Source organism: Rhinopithecus roxellana, chromosome 21 (assembly GCF_007565055.1).
Source record: "Rhinopithecus roxellana isolate Shanxi Qingling chromosome 21, ASM756505v1, whole genome shotgun sequence".
NCBI lineage: Eukaryota > Metazoa > Chordata > Mammalia > Primates > Cercopithecidae > Rhinopithecus > Rhinopithecus roxellana.
In genome coordinates this window covers 8,210,869-8,224,536 of record NC_044569.1, presented here as the reverse complement: position 1 = coordinate 8,224,536, position 13,668 = coordinate 8,210,869, and the positions used below count along the sequence as shown (strand labels likewise).

Here is a 13,668-nt window from a genome sequence, read left to right as displayed (position 1 = left end):
CATATTGATAAAAACAACAAAGGACTTATAATTATCATTGCATTGGTTGAATCTGACATTTTCCCCACTTGTCTTTCATCTCTCCCAAGCTAAGAATTTCAAAAAAGGCCGCAGAACTGAACAACTTGCACAAAGGTTTGCTCTAGACAGACTCTGGCACATATTCTACAGCAAGATGCTCACCTTGACAGGCTGAAAGAGGAGGGAGGCTCCTGTTCCATCAGGCAGATAAGCCCACTATACCCCTGCCCTCAACTGATAATTACAACTAAGAACTGGGCAAAATACAAAACAATGATTTGAGGATTTTGAGAAGTAAACAAGAACAGGCAGATTGCAGAGTGAAGTCAAAACTTGGAGAAATGACCTCACACAGCAGTGGGTCCCAGTCATGGAGTCCCTAAAACTTTAATGGAAACTCCACCCTTCTTGCTAGAGGAACTAGAAAAGGGAACCCCCAAAGATTAAAAAGGGAGCAGATAATTGCAGAGGAAAAAACCAAGAGGACCCCTTCTGATTCTGTGTACAAATCCACACAGCCTAACCCTTGAACTAGCCATGCAAAGGACAGACCCAAACCGGCTAGTGTAACCAATGTACTAAATTTCTGCAGCTGTTGTAAAATTGCCACAAACTTGGTGGCTTAAAATGACAGAAATTTATTTTCTCAAAATTCTGGAGGTCAGAAGTTTAATTTTAATTTTTATTAATTGTACTTCATCAACATTATTTTCTTTCTTACAAAGACACTATTAAGGGCATGCAAAAGTCTCCTTCAAAGTAGGAGAAAATATCAAACAAAGGTTTTGTGTAGAGAATATATTAGAATTCCTCCTATATGTCAATTATAAAAATACAAGCAACTCAAAAGAAAACTATCTGGACACTTAGAGAAGAAGGTTTGGAAGACACTTACAGATGCCTAGCAAGCACAGGAGGTGATGCGGAACATAATTTGTATCAGGTAAAGATCAATGAAATGTAAGATGAACTACCACTAAGCACCCATTAGACTGGCTGCAATGAAAGAAACTGAGCATGCTAAGTGCTGATGAGGGTGTAGAGCAACTGGAACTCTCATGCACTTCTGGTAGAAATGTAAAATGGTACAATCACTTTGGAAAACACTTTGGCAGTTTCTTTAAAAGTTACAAATATCTACCCTATGATCTGATCCACCCAGTCTTTCATTCCTAAGTCTTTTCAAGAGAAACAAAAACATGTTGGGACAAAGACTTGGGCATGAATGTTCATAGCAGCTTTTCTTGAAGTAGCCCCAAAGAGGGAGTCACCCAAATATTCTCTGTAAGGGTAAATGAAAATTATTTTCTCCATTTATAACATGTAAAGAGGCTGCTTTCCTTTCCCTTCTTTTCTTAGAATGTCTTCTTGGAGACATAGTGAACTGGAGTCCTTTTTCTGAACTTTGGAATAGCGAGGTACCTCTTAGGGATTGAGCCCAATCTCCAGTGTGCCAAGACCAGCTCGGTCATAGAGAGCCTAACCCAGTGGTGCTAGAGGAATTAAAGACACACACACACAGAAATATAGGGTATGGAGTGGGAAATCAGGAGTCTCACAGCCTTCAGAGCTGAGAACCCCGAAGAGAGATTTACCCACATATTTATTGACAGCAAGCCAGTGATAAGCATTGTTTCTATAGATTATAGTTTTACTAAAAGTATTCCTTATGGGAAACAAAGGGATGGGCTCTGGCTAGTTATCTGCAGCAGGAACATGTCCTTAAGGCACAGATCGCTCATGCTATTGTTTGTGGCTTAGGAATGTCTTGAAGCAATTTTCCACCCTGGATGGGCCAGTTGTTCCTTGCTTTCATTCCAGTAAACCCACAACCTTCACTGTGAGCCTCATGGCCATCATGAACATGTCACAGTGCTGCAGAGATTTTGTTTATGGCCAGTTTTGGGGCCAGTTTATGGCCAGATTTGGGGGCATATCCCCAGCACCAGTGTTTTCAGTGCGAGGCTGCTTCTCAGGTCCAGCCAAATAAATGAATCTTATCATTATCTCAAGGCTTTCTTGAAGGAAATCTGCAGGATACTGTGTGCAGAGTGGTCATTTAGTCTTGAAGACAAGAGAACTTACTGTTCTTTCATCTCACTTGCTCCAGAAAAAGTGCCAGATTTCACCGCCCCCCACCGCCCCCACCCTAGCTTTGTAGTTATTTTCAGGCTACCTCACATACATGTAAACATGGTAAATACTTACTCAAGAACGAAATGTCTTTTTTCTCTTCTGTTGGTATGGAGGGATCCTTTTCTGTCCAGATTGTTTTATTTCTTGAACAACACCAGTGGGTGAATCAATAAACACATTGTTTTCTGCTCATACAATCAAATGCTGCTCCGCAATAAGAAAGAATGAATGATTGGTTTATTCAACAATGTGAATGAATTTCAAAATAATTATGCTCAGAGAGAGAAGCCAGGCACTAAAAAGGACCTGGCTAAAGAGGATAGTTACATTTTTGTAAATTTCTAGTAAATGCAAACTAATCTATAGTGACAGAAAGCATGTCAGAGATGACCAGAGAACAGAGAATACAGGGAGAGATGGATTACAAAGGGGCACAAGGAAACTCTCAGGGTGTTTTTATAAAGAAAAAAAAAAAAAGTCTTCGATTGTGGTGATACTTTCATGGGTGTATATGTGTGTGTGTATAGGTATGTATGTATATGTATGTATATATACATATGTATATATCAATCAAATTATAATCTTTAAAGATGTGCAGTTGGTTGTACATCAGTCACAACCAAATAAAGTTTATAAAGAATAAAAAAGGCTTGCCTTTAACCTCCTTTTTTCTCCCAGAGAGTGGGTCTCCATTTTCCAAAGTTCCAAGGATGATTTTGATCACCAGCAGAGGTGAGGGAAGGCACACAGTCACAGGTGATCACAGGTAACCTGCACCCTGTACGCCAGAGAGGAGAGAGTGGCCAGGCTATGGAGCAGCTGGGGAGAGGATGACATCTGAGAGAAGGCCAGAATGGGGGTGGGGACAGTCCTGGGGTAGTAAGGAGCTGAAATGGGGACAGCCGTGGGACTTGAGAATGGTGGGACCTGCTGTGTTCCTGCATATGGGACCTGAGCTGCTTCAGATGGCTTTAAAAAGAAAGAGTAATTCTGGAAGGCTGAAAAACTTGGAATACTCATCTTTCTCCAGGTTGTGCGAGCTGTTTTTTCATTCAATATGTTTGAATGAAATCGTTACATAAAGTCTTTCAAAGGATTTTTTCTTCAACACTGGGAAGGTGTGATTGCCTACAAGTTGTGAATTCAGCAGTGTGGGAAAGAGGTCCCTCCTTCAAAATGCTGTTCCCACTCAGCTACCTGGAGCCTAGAAAGTTACCATTGCAACTTTACTCCAGCAGCTAAAGGCTTTTAGGGAACTGCTTGTTACTGTTTTTTTAATTACAAAGGTAACAAAATCAGCGGTTAGTTTAGAAAGACAGAAATTTAAAAAAGAAAAACACTAAATTCAACCTCATTCTTGGTCTCTTTCAGACGTAGCAAAAATTGCTAATGTTGATATCTGTTTATGTCCTTCAAAAATTTTATATGTATTTACAAAATACAGATTTGCATACGTCTCTTGGAAGTCAGTTCCTTGACATAGGTGTTGCAAATATTTTCGCAGCCCGTTGAGTTTCTTCACACTTTGTTTTCAGCATTCAAGTCACTGTCACCATCATCATAATTTGTTGTGCAGATGTTTGGCGTTTTTATACAAATTATTTATCACCGTTTCTCTCCATGGTTTTTAGGCCTTGTGTTATGCTTACAAAGGGCTTCCAGAATCCAAAATTACTTTGAAATCTACATTTTTCTTCATTGTTTGGTTTTGTTTTACATTTATAACTTTGATCTTGGCCTGGTGCAGTGACTCACACCTGTAATCCCAGCACTTTGGGAGGCTGAGGCGGGTGGATCGCCTGAGGTCAGGAGTTTCAGACCAGCCTGGCCAACATGGCGAAACCTCATCTCTACTAACAATACAAAAATTAGCTGGGCGTGGTAGCACATGCCTGTAATTCCAGCTACTTGGGAGGCTGAGGGAGAAGAATCGCTTGAATTGAAGTAGTGGTTGCAGTGAGCCGAGATGGCGCCACTGCACTCCAGCCTGGGTGACAGAGCAAGACTCCATTTCAAAACAATTTAAAAATTTTTTAAGATTTAAAAATTTTTAAAAAAGTTTGATCTATACTTTATTTGGGTATAGGGACTGGGGTTATTTTTTCTTCTTCAAATGACTCTCCAGTTATCCCAGGATTCGTTATTGAATAATTCCTCTTTCCCTCAACTTGAAACGCTATTGACATATGGTCTGTTTATGGAATATGACATTCCTTCCATGTCTTCATCTATAAATTCTTGGCCTAGGGACCAGCTGTCTTAATGATCATCTGTGTAAGGTGTTGACCCTTGGCAAAAGCTGAAGAGCCCTCAGCCCTTGCCTGGGTCCGTGGAGGCTGCCTGCCATGTCCCCTCCTGCTCTGGTAACCACTCCTTTGTGCCTTCTCCTGGCCTCAGATCCCTGAAGGAGGAGTCTGACCAGGGCAGCTTATTCTATCTCTGATCTGCTTAGGGATTCGCTGTTCTCAGCTTGGTTAAATGCACTTGCCTGCTCCTCCTTCTCAGGTGGAAACACTGGGATAGAGCTCGCCTGGTTAAATGCACTTGCCTGCTCCGCCTTCTCAGGTAGAAACACTGGGATAGAGCTCGCCTGGTTAAATGCACGTGCCTGCTCCTCCTTCTCAGGTGGAAACACTGGGATAGAGCTCGCCTGTTTAAATGCACGTGCCTGCTCCTCCTTCTCAGGTGGAAACACTGGGATAGAGCTCGCCTTGTTAAATGCACTTGCCTGCTCCACCTTCTCAGGTGGAAACACTGGGATAGAGCTCTTCCTTGCTTGCCTGGGAAGCAAAGTGCTGAGGGGGCTGCAGTTGTAAATCAGGGAAAGTAGAGGCAAAAATTCACGTCACTTGAGGATAGTGTTATGATAACTATCACTGTTGAGGGACAGGTGATGGTCAGACACTCTTTCCTTCCTGCTTGCCTGCCTTCCTAGACAGGGTCTCACTCTGTTGCCCAGGCTGGAGTACAGTAATGAGATTATGGCTCACTGCAGCCTCAAACTCCTGGACTTAAGTAATCATCCCACCTCAGCCCACCCAATTAGCTGGGACTACAGGGGGATACCACTGGACCCAGCTAATTTTTGTATTTTTTATAGAAACGGGGTCTTGCTGGGTTGTCCAGGCTGGTCTTGAACTCCTGCCCTCAAGTGATCATCTTGCCTCAGCTTCCCAGTGTGCTGGGATTACCATGCTGGGCCTCAGATCCTGGTCAGTGAGGAGGCTGACACTCAGAGCACAGAGGACCTGGAGCCCAAATCTGTGCTGGTCTCTCTTGGGCTCTCACTGTGCCTCAATTGTCTGGGTATTTCCCATCACAGAGCTCTTGGACAAGAAATAATCATACATTTCTGTGAGTTCTGTATCTTATGACTATTACCCACAACCACAGTGGAATTCATAACTGGGGGAGGGGAGAGGGCTGGAACTCAATTTTCTTTTTTTCAGTGTCTGTAAAAATATTCAGTGCAGTGCCAGCAATTTCGAGAGCAGGTTCCAAAGTCTGCATTTGCAGACAGGTGCTGGCTGCCGAGCAGCTTCACAATCCTCTGGGGGCTTTCTTAAAAAGAGTTTCCTGAGCACCTCTGGGAATGGCGAGTTAACAGATGTGGGGTGGCTCTGGGTTTCTGCGTGTTCCTGAAGGGGCCAGGTTATTCTGATTTGCAGCAAAGTGTGGGCACCACGGCTCTGAGGGGTGCGTGGGTGACTTCATTGACTGGAAGTGGCCCGTCTCTTTCTGCCCCTCCACTTCTGCTTTCCTCAGTGGGCTTCTGCCAAAAACCCCTCAGAAGAGTACAGCAGCCCACAGCACACAGAGCACAGACGCAAAAGGCCATTATTCCCGCACTTCATTTCTGTTTCTTTGAACTCAATCTTTGAGGTCCCTCAAAATGCAAAACTGCTTGGGAAGATGCAGTGAATTGAAAAAAGAATTTGCGCCATTCCACCCACTGAGAGGTGAGGCCTGTGTTCCTATGCCTTGAATCTCTGTGCTGCGTTGATATACAGAATACAGCAGGAGGGATGCTGTGCCTGGTTCTGAGACCGGGCCTTCAGAAACTTTTTAGCTTCTGTTTCTTGTCTCATGAATCTGAATGTGGATCTCAGCTGCCATGCTTTGAGGAAGCCCAAGAAGCTCTGTGGAGCAGCCCAAATGGGGAGGAGCCCAGGCATGCAGCCCAAATCCCCAGCTGAGCTTCCTAGCCAACAGCAAGCACAGTCTTACTGGCCATTAGAGGGAGCTGTCTGGGACATGGCTCTACCAGTTCCTGTGAGTCATCCCAGCTGGTACCACATAGATTAGAAATAAGCTATTCTTGCCAGGCAGCCCAGATCACAGATTTATAAGCAAAATAAGTGGTGGTTTGTTATGCAGAAAGGATAACTGGAATGGGGAAAGCAGTTATTCAGCATATACTCTTTTTTTTTTTTTTTTTTTAAGACAGTTTCACTATGTCACCAGGCTGGAGAGCAGTGGTGCAATCTCGGCTCACTGCAGTCTCTACCTCCCGGGTTCAAGCAACTCTCCTGCCTCAGCCTCCTGAGTAGCTGGGATTACAGGCATGTGCCACCACACCCAGCTAATTTTTGTATTTTTAGTAGAGACGGGATTTCACCATGTTGGCCAGGATGATCTTGATCTCCTGACCTAGTGATCTGCCCACCTCAGCCTCTCAAAGTGCTGGGACCACATGCATGAGCCACTGTGCCCAGTCCATCATGCTTTCTTTTATCCCTGTTTTACTGCTAAGCAGCCATGTAATTGTGGGCATGTTACTGATCTTTACAAACCTCAACTTTCTCTATTGTAAATTTGGGTAAACTGGATTAAACAATGGAGATACATAAGCTTCAATGCTTTTGTGAAACTTTTGAATTTTTACTTTTATTTGAATGAGGGGTTGGTGAGCAAGTTTGCATAGGAGGTAGAGAGAGGGATGGACTTTTGTTCTTTTGGGTTACGCCCACCCCACTCCACCACCTTTGGGATACATGTGACTCTCTTGACTCTTACCCTTCACATGACTTCAATGTAGAAGTTTCCATAGTATATTAAAATTGTCTCTTTATATTCTTCTAGAGCAAGGGTCATGATTTATCTCTCTTTATCTCCCTAACACCTAGTACCCAGCTTAGCAGGTAGTGGGCACTTGATAATTGTTTTGTTGCATGATAAATGGATATAATATAGATGGGTAGTGATATGGTTTGGATTTGTGTCCCCACCCAAATCTCATGTCAAATTTGAGATGGGACCTGGTGGGAGGTGATTGGATCACGGGGGCAAATTTCCCCCTCGCTGTTCTCATGATACTGAGTGAGTTCTCATGAGATCTGATGGTTTAATATTGTGTGGCACTTTCCCCTTGGCTCTCTCTCTCTCTCTCTTCTGCTTCGCCATAGCAGTGTGAGAGTTCTTCATAGCAGTGTGAGAATGAACTAATACTGGTTGATTTGGAAAACAGATGTATGAAGTGAAAACCATTAATAAGAGAGGAAGCAGAAATTCTAGCTCAGTGATTCTCAAGAATGGGATAGTGAGATAGTGGCCAAAAACTCAGATTGGAACTTTATCATTGCTTGAGTGGGTTTTTATTCACAAAATTTGTTTTGATATTGGATACACTTTGAAGGAGGAAATGAAATTTTGAGTCACATGCAGGAAGCATGTGTTAAAAAGAATTTGAGACACTATGTTGTAGCTACTTCATAATCTGCCTGGGTCTGGACCTGTAATCACAGCCCCCTGCCTCTCGTGCAGAGACCACAGTGTTACCCAGGTAAGAATTTCAGAACGTCTGGAAGGAAACCTGGGGCAGGCAATCTTAGGCTGCTTTAAACACTCCAAGGCAGATGTGGGGCTTGGCCTGAAATAGGTTTACTTTTTTGGTGCTGTTGAAGACTTTCTGGGGTGCTCACTTGGTTTGGGACTGCAGGGAACCCTGTAACTAGATGTTTGGGATCCTTGTGCTACTGTTGCCCTAGAAATGAAGTTGGGTCTAACTATCCTGGAAGGGCAGCCAGAAAGGCTCTCATCTGTTCTGCCGAGGGGTTGAACCTACTTAACAGTCCGGGGATTTCCTGTCTTGAGAGTAAAAAGGTGTAGCCATGCCAAGTATAATTAAACACTTACCCCCAGATGCTTTTCAGAATTTATTCACAACACCAACATGTGGTTTGTGTCCTGCTGGGAATTTAAGGTTATTGCATTGAAAAGGAGGGGGATTTTTTTTGTTCCCTGAAACCTCTCGCTTGTTTCTGAGCTGTATGGTTTTCAAGAGGAAGATCTGACTTTCAGAATAACTTCTGAGATACAGTATTTTCTCTCCTCCTGTTTCTTTTCTTACAAATTGAGAAACTCAAGATTTAAGGCTACAGATAGTTTGGTATTCTTTCCAATTCTTCCAGAAATCTGTCCACCCTTCTCTTCCATGGACTTGTATTTCAGACTTATTAAGGAGTTGTAAACACCCTTTTCCTTCTAATACCTAAGATGAATAAAAACACATTGTTTATCCTTTACTCTAGACTTAAAGCATTCCGGACTCTTGGACTTAAAGTATTTTTTGTTCTTATGCCTCTTATTTATTTATTTTAGTTGACAAAGATTACATATGTTTAATGTCTATAACATGTTGCTTTGAAACAGGTATACATTGTGGAATGGCTAAATTGAGCTAATTGACATAATATTGCCTGACATCCTTTTGTTGTGGTGAGAACACTTAAAGTCTACTCTCTTAGCAATGTTTAATAATAAACATTATTTTATTAATATAATGTATCATTATTAACTATAGTCACCATGTTGTACATAAAGTATTTCTCTTATATCTGTGTTTAATATTACCTTCTTCAAATTATGTTCTCTGATCTTTACTGGAAATAAATGCAATTTATTTATGTTAACTATAAATTATAGACCCAGGTCTATAATTAAGAAAAAAAAATGGGTCTCAAGAGAGCAAGAGAGGCTAGAGAAGAAATAGGTAACAAATAAAGATGTGTGAATTTTAAACAAATGACACCAGAGTTGAAATGCAGAAATTTAGGGTTGAGTGAGACAAAAGAGGAATTTGTGTAAGTCAAGACAGGCTGGGTTATGCTGTGATAACAAACAGGCCCCTGATTTCAGTGCCTGAAAGCCGTGAGGGTTTCTTTCTAATGTATGGAAATTCCACTGTGGCCTGGGTGACTCTAGGGCAGCCACCGCCTATGTCAGGAATCGTCTCGGGGCCATCTGCCTCGTGGCCTGCTTTTGTAAATGCAGTTTTATTGGAACTGATGCTCCTTTGTTCATGCACTGTCAATGGCTGCCTTCACGTTGCAATGGCAGAGTTGGTTGGTTGTGACAGAGACCAGATGACCCTAAAGCCCAAAACCTTCAGTGTCTGGCACTTTAAAGAAAGAGTGTGTGGTTCCTGCTCCGTGCCACCTGCATGCCACCCTCCCACCAGTGCATCGTTCATGCTGCAGGGGCCGGGGTGTGCTGTGCCGCAGAAGATGCATTGCTCTGCTTGCCTTCTAGCAGACGTGCATGACCAAGGCCCAGTTTCAACTGTGTGGGGAGGCAACATCTTCACCTGTGCTGGTGGGAGAAGGAGACCTGGATATCAGTGATCTAAGGAATGGGAAGAGCAGGGACTTGAGAAGTCAGGATTGGCTGCAAACCTCAGTGGAGGCCTTTTCGGGAGGTTTTGGGGTATGGAGTTGAGATTTTCAAGGATGAAGACTCCAGGGGCCTTTGAGGGAATCTCGTGAATTGTTACCCCTTGTTCCTACCCAATTTTTGATCCAGTGGAAGAGTGAGACGTGACAGTCAGCTGACGGAGGATGAAAGGCCACCTATGTTACCCACAAAGCAGGTGCTGAAGAGTCCTCATACTGACTCCTAGAACAGGTCCGCACCCATCCTGACTCAGGCCACACTGCATGGCAGGAGAGAGAGATAGAGGAGTAGAGAGAAGGAGGAGTAGAGAGAGGTAGAGAGAGAGCCGGAGATAAGGATATAGAGAGACAGAAAGACATAAAGAGAAAGAGAGAGAGACATAGACAGATAAAGATAGAAAAGATATAGAGACATAGAGATAGAGAGAGTTAGAGAAGGAGAGAGAGAAATGTAGAGAGAGATTGAGAGGGCGGAAGGAGATGGGACTTCCTGGGCAAACAAGCAATAGGAACAGGGGCACCTGTCCCGGCGGGTTGGGAAGACCTGGCTGGGACAGGCGGGCTGAAGGTGCTTGTGCTTCACCTGCATGTCTGGTTTGCTTTCCCAGGTTCCTCACCCTGTAGGCTCTGCCAAGGCCTGAGTATGATGCTGTGGGTGATTCACTGCCCAGAAGATGGAGGGCCTGGGTCAGGACCAGCCTGGTAGGTTGAGAGGAAGACTTCCTTGCTTCTGGGAGTCCTGGCTGGGAGGTGGCGCACAGCCTTGGGGGAAACCGGGGGTCTCTGTGCCAAGTTTTGCCATCTCCTCGTGTCTGGGCAAGCTGGCTGTGAAGAATATGCTTTGGGGCTCTTCTTTCATCCATTTTGACAACGATCTTTAGGAATATTGCTAAAATGCATCCTGATTAAAGCAGGATGTGTTTGCAGCCACACAATTTTAAGCATCTTTAAAAATCAGCCAAAAGTCTATAGAAAACCTTTGCATTGATTGTCCCATTTGGTATTTTTCAACTCAGAACATTAGAAAAAAGGGCAGGGCATCTTTCTTACAAAGCACAACGAGTGAAATTCCAGTTTCCCCCTTTGATAATAGCACTTGTCTTGTCTGTGTATATTCTTTTTGACTGTTTGCAAAACCACTTAGAGGGCCTTCGAGGATGCACAAATGGACATCGCCTTGGTGAAGTTCCCAAGGCTTGCACAATCCCATATACACTCCCACACAGTGCATTGCTTGAAATGCCTGCTCACATGTAGCATTTAGAGAATATCTGAAGTAGTTTACATCCTTTTTGGCCTCGACAAAATCCATAATGCATTTTCCCAAGCACTTTGCCCCTTCTTTTTTCAAGTGATCTATTTTCTCAGGGAAATGCGATCCGTATGTTTCCGACTCCTTTACACTTCACTCATCAGACTGCTGCTTGCTAAGGGCCGCTGGCGTTCCAGGGACCTGAGGACACTGCCATGAACTTTGAGAGGTGTGGGGCACTCGGGGGCTGGTCTTAACACAGAGCTTAATCATCCTCAGTCAAACCAAGACTCCTCTTCTCAATGTGTAAACTCAGAAACGTATTGTCTTGGACCAAACGAAATGTATCTATTTTTCCCTAAGATTTGTGGCAAATCTCTAAATCTTCATAAGGAGTTAATGACAAAAACAGGGGCTAATTTCACCTCCTCCTACCTCTCCACTTCCATTTCCCTTAGAATAATTCAAGTGCTCAGGGTTGCAAATAAATTTGGGGAGATAGATGACTTTAAGGAATTCTGACTTCAGTCGGATTACAAAGGTCCAACCTGGTCTTGGGTTCAGCTGAAGTTGGGCTTCTGCCATTGGCACTGCTTTCTCTCTGCTTGGGGAAGATGAATGTGCCTCATAAATGAAGAATAAACAAAACTTGATTACCTGGGAGCCAGCCCCTCACTGGGAACCCAGCCAGCCCCTGCACAGAGTTCCGATCTGGTTTGATAAGTAAAAGGCAAACCCTAGTAAAATACTCTGACATCAGAGATTTCTTTAAAACAAAACCTGCTTCCTTGCAGGGGTTGATGCCCATCCTTGGGTCCACATGGTCCCCAGGTGTGCTCTGAATGCTGGTCTGTGACAAGGCTGCAGTTTCAGAATGATTGCCCCTGGCTACAGCAACATCCTTCACCATTACAGAAAAACTCGATTTTCTTCAGTTCTATGGAGGGCGAACAAAAGCATGCATATATATTTTAGACACAGCTTTCACATGGAAGATGGAAACAACCTGTATTTTCTGGTTAAAACAAACTTAATCCCACAAATTCAAATCACTATAACATACCACAGCCTCCAATATTTTTAAAATAGGTAATAAAAATCACGATTTATTGATGGCTTATTATGAGCCAGGAACTTTACACACATTACCACCTTTAGACCTTCCATTTGCTTCAGGGGTTGGTGTTATCTGCATTGCACAGCTCGCAGCTCGGGATGGTGTAGTCAGTGAGCGGTGACCCAGGCTCAATGCTTAGGCCATCCAGGGCTCACATCTACGTTCCTTCTCTCACACCCTGTGTCTCCCAAGATGCTTTTAGAGAGGCATGCATTGCGTCATCTAAATTCTGCTTCTGTTGGCAAACCAAGTCCAGGTTCTCTTTTCAGGTAGCCATGTCTCAATCTTCCTCTCCAGGTTAACGCAGGGTTACCCTGGACACCAGGCTCAGCATAGAGGTTGGACTCTTGGGTGGATTCAAGGAGAAATGGTGGAGAAACTGTCACCACACTTTGAGAAGTTTGGAATTGCCCTTAGACTTTCCTCAAAGGTGATTTTGAAGAGGCAAGGAGTGGGGCCAGAAAGCAGGGCCCCCCCATTCTCGGAGCTAGGCGTGGAAGGATGGCACATACACCCACCTGCTAAAGGAAGCCTCCAGCCCAATGCTAGGTCGTCCTTCTGTCTGTAGATGGGAAGTAACCACTGCAGTTTCCCTGGGTTCCCTAAGGGTTAAATGAGAGAGCACGTGCCTACCACCGTGTCCACTTGCGGCCACTTGTTCTGGTAAATCTGGATCTGTAAACAGGAGACATTTGACGAAGGAAATGTGCTTATCAGCATGGAGTGGCCATTGTGGCTTTTCAATATGGCAGCATTGACTGAGGCCAGTCTGTGGACCGGCTTCTGGACGTGATCCTTCTCCTTTCTTCCTGTGCTTGATCGACCTCCATAGTAGAATTATCCTGAATGCAAACACACCCCACTGCATACAGTCTGAAACTACCCTGCTAAATCAAGCTGAGTCATCTTGGGGCTGGTCCTCAGCCTTCATGCTGGTGGTCAGTCTGGAAGCCCTGGAAGGAAGCCTCTCCCTCCAGCTTCTAGGCCTGTTCCAGAAATAGATGCTCAGATACACACGCTTCAGAAATGCAGACCAAACACAATTTTTCTGAAGACTCTTCAGCTTCCTTAAATGTGCCTGGGTTTTTGCAGGAAGGTAAAGAGATGGTTTTACTCTTGGCCAAACTGAGGGAAATCGTCACAATGAGACGCTGACTTATCAGTGCAATTATTTATCAACAGTAAAATAACTCAAAGAAAAGTTCATGGCCAGTGTTAGGTGTGGGGTGCATACTAGGTAAGTGCGGACTGTGTGCTCATGCTTTGAAGAGGCCAGAGGCCTTCAGGTTTGCCATCTGGGATTAGCATGATGGGCCCTCCCTCGCATGAGGGGAGCACTTCAGAGGCTGCAAAGCGTGCTCTCTTCCGGGCCTCATTACAGACTCACAAGGACTGGATGAGGCCATATTATTACTCTTCTCTTCTAGAGGAGAAGGAAGAGGCTTGAAGGATGTTGTAAGTTGCCCAAACCA

At 44.0% G+C, this 13,668-nt stretch overlaps 1 long non-coding RNA gene across 1 annotated transcript in view; it reads left to right on the top strand.

The window, feature by feature from the left end:
- Nucleotides 1-13,668, top strand: part of LOC115895500 — a 60,432-nt gene that overhangs the window by 43,025 nt on the left and 3,739 nt on the right. Inside the window, exon 2 of the long non-coding RNA XR_004055699.1 lies at nt 10,436-10,529. This is a non-coding gene — a long non-coding RNA (uncharacterized LOC115895500). The remainder of the gene's footprint in view (nt 1-10,435; nt 10,530-13,668) is intronic.